Source organism: Papaver somniferum, chromosome 1 (genome assembly GCF_003573695.1).
Source record: "Papaver somniferum cultivar HN1 chromosome 1, ASM357369v1, whole genome shotgun sequence".
Taxonomy (NCBI): Eukaryota; Viridiplantae; Streptophyta; class Magnoliopsida; order Ranunculales; family Papaveraceae; genus Papaver; species Papaver somniferum.
Window position 1 is genome coordinate 233,098,963 of NC_039358.1, and position 15,178 is coordinate 233,114,140.

Genomic DNA, 15,178 nt, shown 5'->3' on the forward strand with positions numbered 1-15,178 from the left:
AGGAAACTTGGCTGCAGCTAACACTAGCATCGGTATGAACATTATCAAATATTTGACATGTATGATTATGGCATATTAGTTGTGCTTTTTTTTAATATTATTCGTTATTTTTTTTTGTAGAGCGCACAAATGGTGAACATCCATCTTCACCCATGGATTGTTCAACTGATTATTCAACTCATCTTGAAGGTGAAGGTATAGAAGAGTTAATTTTACATGTTACAGTAGAATGTTATCTACCCAAGAACTTATTAATGAATGTTATCGTGTAATTTTACAGGATGTGATGCTAATGTCGATCCTTTAACTACGAATACTGATGGTACATAATTTTTACTAAGTACTTGTATTTATTGAATAGTTTACTCAACGAATATTATACATGCATCTATTTTTTTATAGGATCGAGGAGGCATCGTGGACCTACAAGAGGTCTGGGGATTGACCAACATGTGGAAAATTATGGAAGAATAGCCATTGTCATCGAAGAAGAAGATGGAAAACCCACTGATGAAAACGCACAAAAACTTACTAGTGAATGTGGATGTATAGTGCGCCAATTCGCTCCTTTACAAGTTCAGAAATGGAGCAAGATTCCAGTGAACGACAGAAAAGCTTTGTTTCCCTACCTGTTGGTGAGTTGTATTTGCATTCTATGAAGATCTTAACTTATTTTTCATTTTCTTTTTGGCCGCATAGAAAGAAATCCAGTGATTTATTTCTTTCTTGTTTTTTATGCCATGTAAAACAAATTTGACATTGACATCTCTGCGCCACATGTCTGTAAGTTCCTGAATCACAATATGGGGAGAAGGTATGCAGACTACAGATATGATCTTCACCTACAATACCAAAAATCAAGATCACTAGCCAAAGCACAAGCAGAGTTCCCTAACCTCTCGGAAGAAGATTGGAATTATCTGTGTACTCAGCTTTTCAATACACCAGAATTTCAGGTATGATAACTTTGTTTAATTCCTTCGGTGTATCAAAATATATTTTTTATTTTTTTGTTTGAATTTCTTTGTACTGTTAATTGATATTCCAGACAAACTAATTTTATAATCAGTAGTTCTGTCTAACTAAAGTGCGAACATACTCTCTTTGGTCAGGCATAGTTGTGTTCTTTGGTTTGACTTTTTTATTTTAATCTTCTATTGTGCAGAAATTATCTGCTAAGAATGCTGAAAGTCGGGGTTGTCTTCAATTACTCCATCGGGGAGGATCTCGATCGTTTGTTAGTCGTGGTCCTAAGCCGGTAAGTAGTTTTGTATAATTTTGCATTTTTTATCAGTTCAACCTTGAGGCTTTTATCCATGTAGTAGCATATAGCTGGGTGTGAAGGTGCAGAATTATTCTATATTTCATTTGAATGTGTAGTTCTGTATTGATTGAAAACTTGAAGCCTTGCTAGTTCTTTCCGTTGAATGCTCTAATGTGCTTTTATTTGTAATGGATTAGAAAAAGACCCCAGCTAAACCACCACAACAACTGCAAGAGCCGTCACAAGAAAAATTTCAAGAACCATCACAAGAACAACCTGAAGAACCACCAAAAAATAATCCAATCAAGTTATTCCATGACAAACACTGGAGTGAGAACAAAGGGTGGATTAATGAAGTGGCAGAATCGAAATACGTAATTATTTACACTGAAAATCGATGAATTTTCATTTAAATAAACTGATGCATAATTATCTTGTACACCCAACACTGACTTATTATTTTCACTCATGTAGGATGAAATGATGGCTCTCCTAGAGGAACATGCTAACAAAGAAGAATCTGAGCGACTAAGGCACAGATATGTGAACAAGTACTTGGATCCAGATCAGGATATGTCAAAGGACTAGGTTACGGACCAAATCCTAACAACTCTTCCTCCTCTGCGGCGTTATTGAGGCGGGAAAATGAAGAATTGCTCGCAAGGCTGAAGGAAAAGGACATAGTGATTGAAACACTTCAAGATCAGAAGGAACGCTTGGAGAAATTAGAGCAAAACAGCAGTGTCTGGTCAAGATTGGAGGTATTGTTGCGTGCAAAAGGCATCGAAATACCCAGTAATGAGTAACGTCATCTTATAGGTTGTTTTTTCGTTGCTTCTGTAGGTATTAGAGAACTCTGTTAAATTGGAGCTTTTCTTTCTATGTTTTTTGTTTCTATGTTTGCTGTCATGTTTTATGTAAACAGTTGTTCTAGTTAATATGTTAAATGAATCCCTGTTAAAATTAAGTTGCTTTCAAATGTTTTAGTTTATTAAATTAAACCAATGCAAGGTGGTATATCCTTGGGTCCTCCTTTTGTCGCCAAAAATCGTAGTTGGCGATAACAATACTGGTCGCTGAAATAAAATCGTTCTACGACAACTTTTTGTTGTATCGCCAAATTGTTACATTCTACAACCATTTTTGTTATATCGCCAAATTATATCGCCAAATTGTTACATTCTCCGACCATTTTAAATTGGTCGCGGGTCCTTTTGGCTGCAAAATTCTGATGTCGCTAAAGTGAAATGTTTCCCGAAAAGATGTACTGTCGCTGGTAGTCCGGCTTTAGCTGCAACATATTTCGTCGCAATAGGATTTTATTTACCGACAAAATAAATCTGGTAGCAAAATCTTTTTATTCCGCGATGAAAATTCATCGTCGCCAAAAGATTCGAATCTGCGACAACTTTTTGCCAAGTCGGTGAAACTGTTTTTTCGGCTACCAAATCAATTTTGGTCGCTGTGAAAAATTTAGCGACGATATTGTATTTTTAGTCGTTGTTTACATTCTGCGACGTACTATGACCGACGATTTGGCCGACAAAAAAATTTGGTCGGTAAAAATGATTAGCGACGAAATCAGGATATTCTGCGACTACGAGATTCGTCGCTGATGGCCAATTTTATTGTAGTCTTTCTCCAATTGGGAGCTTCGGATCTTGTCTTCGTCTTTACAAAGTTATTCTTTTGATAATCTTTACAATTGTGAAAAGACTTCGTATGACGTTTATAGGAAAATATAGGATTATCACAGCACTGATTCCTTTGCCTAAAGGTTGGATGTTTACAACCTATAATGTCAAGAGTGTTAGCCTTAACATATAATCCCGGTTTAATCACTTCTTTTGACACCCAAACAAGAATATCATGAAGTTTTTCATTCCTTATACGAAAACGGCATCTCCTTTCCAGGTGACCTTTGTTTCCACAATAATGACAAATATAAGGAACGTTCTTACCCGGATTCATGTGTGCTGGTTTTGGAGGTTGATAAACCTTGCTCTTTTGAACCTTAACTGCCGGAGAAGGTATTTCACTTTTGCCATCAATGGAAACCTTTTGTTGAGAAGAATCACTAGCCTTGACAAATTTTACCTCTTTGCTAGTACTTGGAGCATCTATTCCCTTATTGCCCAATCTTCGTGTATCACGATGATTGTTACTTGCTCCTAGCATAGTGGTTAATTTGCTTGAACTAGTATTGAACTTTTTCAAGTCATCTTCTAACATCTTGATTTTATCAAGAGAAGCAGCTAAATCATCCTCAAGGCGTGTTTCTCGAGCGAGATAAGCGCTTTCTCTATCATCAAAACTTGTTTGCTGAGAGTTAAACCTTGCTTCAGATTCAGCAAGTTTCTCTTCCAACTAAAAGTACTTTTGATAAAGATTATCACATTCAAGTGACTTCATACGTAGGTTTTCCTCAGAATCCTTGAGGATCGATTCGCAAGAACGATTCGAAAAATAAACACATGCGTAACATCTTCTCAATTTCTTGTTTTCTCGACAGAAAGGAGTCAGAAGAGGTGAGACTTGTAATCTTCTTCATCTTTCACGAATCCAAAAACTTAACATACTCTGAGACTTCCTCATCAACATCTCTATCAATATCTGAGTCACCTTCATCAGAAAGTTCATCCAACTGTTCTTCTAGGAGAGTTTCCCAATCAACAGTTTTTACATCAAGAGAATGTTTAGATATTGACTTAGATGTGACAGTTCTCTCAGGTGAATCCATGCTTTTAGAATCATCTGGTAATTTCTGAACTGGTACGCTATTAGAGATAGACTCATCCATAATCAGATTGCTACAAACACAGACTTGTAAGGTCTTTAATGTGTTTGCATGCTCTGATACCAATTGAAAAAGCGTGGGTCTAACAACCCCACCCGATAATTCTATTAGCAATCTGTATGGACAAACTCCAATATACTTTTTATGAGAATCAATAACTAGACAGTCAGACTCAACCAGTAAAAAGATATATCAAAGAGTTTATATCTCAATCTCTCGATTTGATCTTTAATCAAGCAAATAGAAATCTGCGAGTCTTTATCAAAGAGAGATAACTCGGACGGTACCAAAGACCAATGTCCAAGGATCAATTAATATCAATCAACAACCAAAGGTTGGATTTCCAATTGATGATCTTAACGCACAACCTGTATTATTTCAATTATATAAAATATAATGCGGAAAAAAATAACACAGACACCAGAAGTTCTGTTAACGAGGAAACCGCAAATGCAGAAAAACCCCGGGACCTAGTCCAGATTGAATACACACTGTATTAAGCCACTACAGACACTAGCCTACTCCAAGCTAACTTCGGACTGGACTATAGTTGAACCCCAATCAGTCTCCCACCGATCCAAGGTACAGTTGTACTCCTACGCCTCTGATCCCAACAGGATACTGCGCACTTGATTCCCTTAGATGATCTCACGCACAACTAAGAGTTGTTGCAACCCAAAATCGCAGACTTGATAATAAACAAATCTGTCTCACACGGAAAAGTCTATCAAAGGATAAATCTGTCTCCCACAGAAAAACCCTAGGTTTTGTTCCATCTTAAGATATAAAATCAAGGTGAACAGGAACCAATTGATAATCCGGTCTTATGTTCCCGAAGAACATCCTGGATTAATTTATCACCTCTCAACAATCCTTCTTGACTACACAAGCGGTTTGTCGAGGAATCACAAACAGTGAGACGAAGATGTTTGTTACTTCTTTATCTTTCCTATCGGAGAACTCTCACGATCTCAAGCCAATCAAAGATTGTACTCGTACGATAGAAGATGCAAGATCAGATCACACAACTACGATAAAAGTAGTAGCGGTATGCATTCACAATCCCAATAAAGTCCTTAAGTCGTTAACCTGGTTTTAGAGAATAAAACCAAAGCTTAAAGGAGAATCGACTATAGCGAGCACACTAGTATCACACAGACGTGTGTGGATTAGTTTTGCACAATGCTAGATGTCTCCATATTCGCCGGTAGATGAAAACCTGATTTAGATTCTAGCTAATATTTGTCAACCGTTAGATCGAAAACTTATCTTGTCACACACATTTGGGTAGACGTTTACTGGGTTTGCGAAAACCATGCCCAAACGTCTACGTGTATGTTGGTTCAACATAATAACCCAAAAGCTTAACCATATGAGCATTTCATATTAACCTATTTCTTCTTCACCATAACTAGTTCAATTGCTATGAGATCTTATGTAACTACACAAGACACAATTGAAACAAAGATGATTCGATTCGATGAATAGGCTCATGAACTTTATAGCCACGGTTTTCATAAAGCATTCCTTAGTAATTTAAGTTTCTTGTTCAGAGCACATCTTTAGATCTTAACCACTTAAGCTCACAAACAAGTTCGCGGACTTAAGGCAACCGGCAGAGTTTTCCAAACTCGGCAGAAAATCTCGGCAAAGAGACTTCCGCCAGTTCGCGGACTAGGTTCGCGGACTACACACGCAAACGAGCTTTTGGAAAATCCCAGCAGAAGTTCTCGGTAAGAGAACTTCTGTCAGTTCGCGGACTGGGTTCGCGGACTTGGTAAAGCAAATTCCTCCGGTTTCTCTCAATCAACAAAATTCAAAAACTTCGGATTAAGTAATACATGGTTATGTAATCTAAACTCTCATTCCAATCATTGAGACATTCTCAGATGACGTTATATAGCCGTCATTCACAGACCGTTTCACGTCAGAGCAATTCTCAAAGTAATTGAAACTTTTCATGACTTTCGTCACTAGGTGAAGATAAACTTGACCAAAGCGAAACGCTTTACCAACACACGATTTCGAGAAAAAGATAAGTAGTGAATACTCAGCTCGAAATGTCAAATGTGTATGATCCAGTCTATATAGCATACGACTTTTTGTCTCATAAGAAGTAGGAGATAGAATAGATAGACTTTTGACTGATAGATAAGTTCAAGTCTCCACATACCTTTTTGTTGATGAAGTTCCACGGTTCCTTGTGTAGATCTTCGTCGTTGTATGATGAATCGCCATGAAGTCCTTGAGCTCAACTAAACTTTTATATCCTAGTCTGAGACTTAGCTATAATAGACTAGAAATCAAGACTCATAGTTTTGATCACTAACATTGACAAACATGCTTGATATAGCAACGCATGCGAGGTCAACCGAGCTATGCTCTAACAATCATCACAAACTTGTCCCACAGACACCAAGTTCTTCTTCAAATTTGGAACGTGTCGTACATCCTTTAATTTCCATGTCGAACCGTTGAATTACAAGATCACATCACCCAAACCGATGATGTCGCATGCTTCACCGTCACCCAAGAATACTTGGCCATAGTATCCTTCTTTATAAGAGATCATAATACTCTTATCACCTGTCATATGGAAAGAAGCTCCCGAGTCTATAATCCAAGACTCATCTTGCTTGTCCTCAGAGAGTAGTAGAAAACCTTCCGTAATCACCTTCTTTTTATCAACAAGGACCTTCACCGGTTCCGAAGATACAACTACGTTGACCTCTTCTTGATTACCTTTGTTTCCATCATTATTAGCACCTTTGTTTTCCGGACAATAGCGCTTGTCGTGTCCTACTTTCTTACACGCCCAACACTCAACAACACCTCTAGTCCGGGATTGAGATCTCCCCCTAGACTTTCCTCTAGACTTCCATCTGGATTTGTTATTGTTGTTCCTATTTGAAATCCTGCCTCTATCTTCTTCATGCATACTTAAGGTCGAGCTTGAAGAACTAGAACCATAACCTTGTTATATTCTTCTTTCCTCTTCAGCAATTAACCTTTGTTGCACATCATCAAGCTACAACTTCTCGCTCCCTGCGGAATTGCTAATGGTTGTCCTTGCAGTCTCCCAACTCTTTGGTAATGACGATAACAACCGTAAAGCTTGAACTTCATCATTAAAAGTAATACTAACTTTTGAAAGATGAGAAATAATTGATTTAAACTTCCCAAGATGTGCTGAAATCGCTTCTCCTTCTTGCATCTTCAGATTAAATAATTGTTCACACAACATAATCTTCCCCGAGGCTGATGACTTTTGATACATTTTTTCAAGTTTATCCATAAGATCCTTCGTGCTAGTTTCCTCTTGTACGTTATTGTAGACTTCCTCCGTTAGACATCTAAGGATCACGGCTACACACTTGCGATCAAGAGTTGTCCATTCATCGTCTTTGCGTGCTCCCTTTTTCGCAACTCCACCCAATGGATCAGCAAGGTCTTTCTCATATAGGTAGTCTTTCATCTGAGACTTCCAAAACGCAAAGTTCTTCCCATTAAAAACTTTAACCCTAGCTATCGTACTTTCGTTATTATCACCCATAACTCCCATTCCAATCGTACTATGAACCCTAAAGCTCTAACCCGAGCTCTGATACCAGTTGTCAAGATTTTCTTAGGGAACCACTGACAACCGCGAAATAACGGATATTGAGATATTATGATGAATAATAAGTAAACCAAGCACAAGCAACTATGAAAATACGAGAAAGATAAATCAACTCACAAGACACAAGATTTATAGTGGTTCGACCAATACATACAACTTGTATATATTGTCTACGTCCACTTTGAGCCTCACCAACTCAAATTCACTATGAAGAAAAAACGATTACAACGTCGTGTAAATCCCAACAAACCCTTGGTTACACCGAAACAATTACCCGAGACGATAACCTTGTCTCTTGTTCCTCACCAATATGATATCACAACTAAACCCTAGATTTATCCCTAAAAGCTATACAAGAAATCTCTGACCAATCTCTTAATCGTTTTCTACACAATACAATTCTACAAGGCCTAATTACCTATTTATACAGGTTACAAACTTGGCCACCAAGAATCCTAGACGGTTTAGGAAACCCCTTCCCTAAATAACCACGACTAACTTTAGGAAATAATAATTAATCTTCAATAACTAACATTCACCCCATACCCTTCTGGATTTCTTTTTGAGTAATGGAAGGAGGCTAGCCATATTGGTTCCAAGTACTGAAATGAATCGCCGTACATAAGAAATTTTTTTGATGATGGCTTGTAATTCTTCCTTGTTTGCTGGTGCTATCATCGTTAAGATGGTGTTTGCCTTGTCATCGTCCATCTCAATTCCGGACTCGGAAAATTTAAAGCCAAGGATCTTCCCCGAAGTTATTATGAAGGCCCATTTTTTTGAATTCATTTTAAGACCATAGTTTCGGCGTCAAAAGAGTACTCTTCGAAGATTCGGCACATGATCATCTCTTTATTGGCTTTAACAATTATATCATCTACATACACCTCCATTTTCCTGTGGTTTAGATCATCAAAGATAAGTCATGGCTCGTTGGTATGTGGCCCCAGCATTCTTTAGACCGAAAGGCATTACGACATACAAAAAAGTTCCAACTGGGGTAGGAATTGCTATCTTTGGAGCATCCGAGTCTTTCATTCGGATTTGGTTATAACCGCTATGTCATCCATCAAGGAGAAAATCTCGTTTCCATATGTCGAATCTACCAGAAGATCGATGAAGTGAAGAGGAATACCATCTTTAGGACATGCTCGACTGAGATCTCGGAAATCAACACAACATCAGATCTTTCCATATTTTTTTTACTGGAACGATATTGTCTAACCAAGTTGGATGGTGAACGGGTTTTATGTATCCGGCTTCCAATAGTTTAGAGACCTCCTCTTTGATTTGTTCTTCGATTTTGTGCGAAAATTTTCGACGATGTTGCTTTACTGGTTTACAGGACGGTAAAACTTTGATTTAATGTGTAACTAGTGTCGGGTTTAATCTGTGCATGTCTTCGTACGTCCAAGAAAATACATCTTGAAATTACACAAGTTAATATTCAAATTATTTGCGTTCTGCTTCCCTTAGGTTGTTTCCTATTTGGAGTATCTTCGGATTATCTGAAGTACCTATGTTTAAGGGTAAAATTTGATCTAGACATTGATTAGAAACAGTAGTTGGTCGCTCCCATACAAGCACATGTTCTTTGATAGTGAGGTCCTCCATTGCGTGCATTATGTGCTCTTCTCCAGTCACCTCGGTTTCCTTTTGAACGAAGCGATAGATCTTGTTTCCATCTGGCTGGACAAATCTTTGGAAGCACCCATTCTTATGACTCGTCTCGCTCTTCTTATTATTATTATTTCGAAGTCATCTTCGGGGATTATCACATTATGTTGCCCATAAAAGGAAGCTTCGGGAAAATTGTGCTTTTCCTTTCCATGAAGGGATTCTTTGTGGCCGCCACACGTCATTGCTTTCCTTCATGTAGAAATTTGATGCATTGATGATCTGTCGATGGTACTATGCCATGTCTTCATAACCATGATTGCCCCAAGATTTTTTGGCTGGTCAGATCTGTAAGAGCACTGCTCGGTTGAACCCACTAGCATTGGTATGTAAAGTACGTTGTCAATTTTAGTTGCCAAAATGCATTCTTGATTTAGCATACTAAAGATAGTTTCGGACTAGATTAGGTCTAAGAAGTTGAATCGAAGCTATCCTTAAAGGATGAAGATTGAAGATTGAAGACTACAAGAAGACATCAACAAGTACTTCATCAACAAAGGTATGTGATTGATTTCATTTGGATTCTTGTTCAATTCTACCTTTCTAATCTATCAAGATAAATGCTCACTCCATGGAACAATTACAATGACGGTAAATGTACATTTATGCATATATACTTGAGGTTATTTGATTCATTACTTTGGTGATAATAACCTTTATCCCTATAAAGGATCTCATATTATAGTGAATGAGCTTGCGAATCCAATGAGCCAAGAATCACTCAATTCCGAGTTATAACGATAAAGTTATGAGTGATTTAAGTTCATTAGTAGGAAACATTCCATGGGTTTGGAGTGGTCCGCGAACTTGGGCCCAATACGTGACTAAAAGGGATTTTTGGTCGGGAAAAAAATGGTTTAGTCCAAAAACGCGTCAAAAAGTATGGATTAGTCCATCATGAGTTAACTAGGTACAATTTAGTCCAAAAGTTATTTAAAATATGGAAAATACCCATATAGCCTTCCTGATTTACAATTTAGTCCAGATTTTTACAGTTTAGTCCAAAGTGACTCAGGATGATGTCAACATTTTTAAATAATGTAAAAAAGTTTTAAAAACGATTTATCTTTCAAACAGTTTGTCCAAATTCGCAAACTTTATATATTCGGAAAGCTCTTTCCGATAGCTACACAAAGAGTACTCATATGACTATGTAATTCTCATTTTTTTTAAAAATCTTAGTTTACATTGGTGTACAAACCTGTATACATCTAAAAAAATCATGTACACATTTACAAAAATCCAAAAAATCCAAAGACAGGACAAGATACAACACATACAACTTGATGCGTCCACCTAGCACCACTAACGCTATCCATCATAAATAAATTAACATAACATGGAAACTCGAATGGATTTGAATCATCAACCTCCGCAAACCTTGTGATAGGCTTGGGCGCTCTACCATTTTGATCTTATGAGTCCCTAACGAAAAACAATAAATATCCACGGTGACAATCAATATACAGTACCTGGACGAAGTATGCCCATTGAAAAATATACCTAGACGAAGATAGCCCATCCATATGTTGCTGATTCCATTCTCAGGTAGGTAACACGAGCCAATCAAAAATCTGGACACTTGGAACTTAAGCTCAACATCAACAGTAGCTGAAACCATAAATGCTGGAAGAAAACCGAAAACTAAACAACGTGAACAGTAAAAATAATCTGGAATTCTGACAACATCATTATCAAGATAAAGGAATACATTCATTCAAGTTTCATCGGAATCTACAGAGAGATGAAATGCAAATTCTGCAGGTAATCATGTTGACAGTACTGACTTGGTCCACATTACATATCGATATCTAGATAATTCAGCCCTATATATATATATATGTTGATGTAACTAATATCATGTATTTCTATCGAAAGAAAATGGAAGCTGATGTAAATAAAATACTACACATCAATAAATTGCTTTGAAGAAAAAAAAAACAAAAACAAAAAACAACTAAATTACGGAATTATGCCTAGCTTCAAAAGAATCAACACGGTGTACAACTAAAATGCAAACAAAAAACAACTAAACAAAAAGATAGCACAATGGTGTACAACCATGTACACACCTGCAATGGTGTACAAGTATGTATACATGTTGTCCACATATGTACCAAAGTATATATACCAAAATGATCATATCTTCCATATCTTCCATGTCTACTAGATAAAAACAATTATTGCAGAAGGCCACAATTGCACTCACCGGTCGTTAGAGTGCAACAAAGAATTTCTTAGGATAAGATTTCGACTGTTTTGGATCACCTCAAAAGACTCATGCTGCCAATTATTCTTTGAATTAGTGAGCTATTGGACTTACTACAACAGCCTGTAAACAAATCAATTCAGGTCAGTCAGAACATTAAGATACCTGTCAAAGATAACACGTGTCAGTCGTACACAAAAAAACTGGTGGCTGATAATTGAGTAAGGAAATGATGACTAACCATTTCTAGATCAAAATCCAACTCCCTTGAAGGTCCAAAATATGGTGGAGAGTTTGGAGGTGGATGACCTTGACCTATGGAACAAAAGGGAGAGTCAAGAAAATTACTTGCATGTGGATAGAGTATCAATCAAGAATACTTGTTGGCATTTGCAGGATACTAAATAAGAAACATATCGAAAAGAGAATTTTGCAATAACGAGCATGAAAAAGAATACTAAGTTGTTTGGAAAGCAGAGGTTTAGTATTGTTACTAAAGTAACAAGACGGTAAACAGGTGATGACAAAATCATGACCAACCAATGTGTGACAAAATCATGTTAAACGTAGATCACCTAATTGAAAATTCAGTTCACAAAAAAAAATCAAATCCAGGAATTAATATATGCACTCGTTAGCAATCAATAGGTGTATGATTATGTGCACATTAACAACCAACAAGTGTACAACTATGGGCACATCCACGATCAACAGGTGGACAATTATGTACACATTAAGAATCAACTTGTATACAACAATGCACACATGTTCAACAGGTGTACAATTATGTACACATAAAGAATCAGCTTGTGTACAATTTTGTATCCCTTAAACAATCAAAGATAAATTATGACATAGTCCTACAAAGTTGTCAAACAAATGATTCCCGACTAAGCTAACTGTATAAAATACATACATAAGTTGAGCTTCAGCAAAACATGTGTGGAGCTTCAATCTGTCGTTCCAAAGGGGGGTTTTTCGTAATGGTACATTTTTCTGCATAGAAAGCAGATGCAACCACCATCAATGGGAAGCACTTAATCACTGCAGATTGCATCAGGCCATTAAAGTGTCAAATTCTCTATCTGCAATTCATCCCACTAAAGAGTCGCATAAAATTCACACTGATAACCCATAGATGTAGTAAAACTCATTAAACCAGACACAAGAATATAAATTTAAAAATGATGGTGATTCCCTTGTCAAGCTGAATCAGCGGTAACTCCGCAAAACCATGTATTGTTAAAAAATCATTCTTTTATCGCATTTATCTGAACACATAAAATAGAGACTAACCCTTGTTGCAAGCATATAAAAGAGAGATAAGAGATCCAGCGAGAGAGAGAGATAGAAGTGGTATGATGGAAGTGGCAGTGGCACATGAAAAATATTTTAAGCAGTAGAAGAGTGGCTATCAGAAGTGTCCTCCATAGACTTTTGACAACCATTTCAGTATCATCTTACAATCAGGGTTCAAGCCGCTTCAGCATTTGGGATGGATTGTTTTGTTTTTTGATGACGTCGAAGAGCAGATCACAACCACACTAGACTTTTCCTTCTTAAGAAACTAATGAAAACTGCCGGTAACAGTATAACAACTATGTACGCAATAACAATAAACAGGTGTACAACTATGTACACATTGGCAATAAATATGTGTATAATCATGTATAAATAATATCCAGCATGTGTAAAACTATGTACACTTAGCAACGCACATCGATTGTTTCTAGTTTGAGCAAAATATGAGAGTGATAATGTTAAAGATGCGGGAATCTGTCTTCCTTTTATATAATATACCATTTATTAACAAGAAAAACACGCATATATTATTACGATAGCACAATGGTGTATAACTATGTACACACGTATAAAAAAATCAAACACCTGTACACATTAATGCTTTCCGTAATTTTTGGTTTGTATACATAAAATATAGTTCTGCAAGTGTACGACTATCTACACATAAATAATCAACACGTGGAAAACCATGTACACCTAAATAAAATTACATGTTTGTACAACTTAGTACACAATAGTGCTTTCCCTAATTTCTTAGACTTCAAAATAAATAAAATGCATGTGTACAACTATGTACACCTAAATAATCAACATGTGTACAGATATATACACATTAATAATTCAAAAACAAAATGAGGACAAACCAGTAAAACAAGTGTTTAAGGTATTTTTCGATTCCAGGTGAGAGCGGCCATTAGTTGGACCCAACGACCAAAGCCCGTGTCACATAAATGAAAGTCTATGATTACTCTACCATTTCACCTCCACTAATAACTACAACTGCACTACTAATTCTAATGAGGCTCTTAGCCAATTTCTACTTTGCTCACTCTAGTCCATGTAACAGGTGTACAATGGTGTACGCTAATGCGATCAACATGTGTATAATTATATACACATTAAGCGTCCACATATGTATAATTATGTGCACATTAACAAAAAAAAAAAGAAAAAGATTGATGTTTCATAGATGGTCTTTAGACAAATTATTCAACAATAACTAGTGAAAAGTCTGGAAATGACACATCTAGCTAAAAAAAATTTGCTTGATTAAATTGTACAAACCAAGAAGTAATTATATGATTCATTGTACTTATTGCCTGTGCCTATATCCGGTTGTTGCGCTTTGTAACTTACGGAGGGCAGAGCAGTAATTGTGTCTATTAAAAGACCTTGGATTTCAGTTCCAACTACTTCGCCAAATGCAATTAATGAACTCCTGTAACAATAGATCTCGGCTTTCGTTCTAAGTATTTGATACCAATTAAGGCCAAAAATTATTAAAAAATAATAATAATATCAATACCATATAGTCAACCATCATCCTCCTACGGATTTGAAAATTACTGCAAAAAAAAAAAAAAAACCATCATCTTTAAGAAAGGATTTGTATGGAACAAAATTGTAACCCAATGGCTGTGTGCTGCAAAATATCAAGTCAAAAATTGATCATTTTAATCTATGAGCTCCACCTAAGGAATAAGGATCATGTAGCAAATTTTCCAATTAAAGCGAACCTGTCTTTCTTCATTTATTACTAGATCTGCAAATCTACCTCATGTTGCAAGACAAGTAGTCAATTATATTCTTTTAAATGAATAAGGCCCTAAAATTTATATCATTATGTACAAGACAAAAGAAAATTAAGAGATAAAACAAGAAAATAAACTCCCGAAATAGCTATCGTTTATTGACTGCAATATGAATAATAGTTTGAGACACAAGTGCTCCCCCGGTGGTCTTAATGTTATCATGAATTCCTCCCAGAGACACAAGCCTTATATTCATATTAAGGACTAAATTCTTATATACCACATACATAATGGCAAACCTTGGATCACCGTCCTAAAGTGCTTCCCCTATTTTCCCCTTGTTTAATTTATCTCCCCCCACATTGCACGCTGTAGTCATAAACCCTTTAAGTTTACCAAGTTATCACAAAAGTGTTTTCTGATGTTGCAGTGTACCTTCTTGTACAGTAGTCGTAAATCCTATTTCTATAAAATTAATGATAAAATTAACCAAGTCTATACCTTTTAACAAATATAAGACCATAATCTCCTTGCAACAGTACATAAATAAACTATAAGC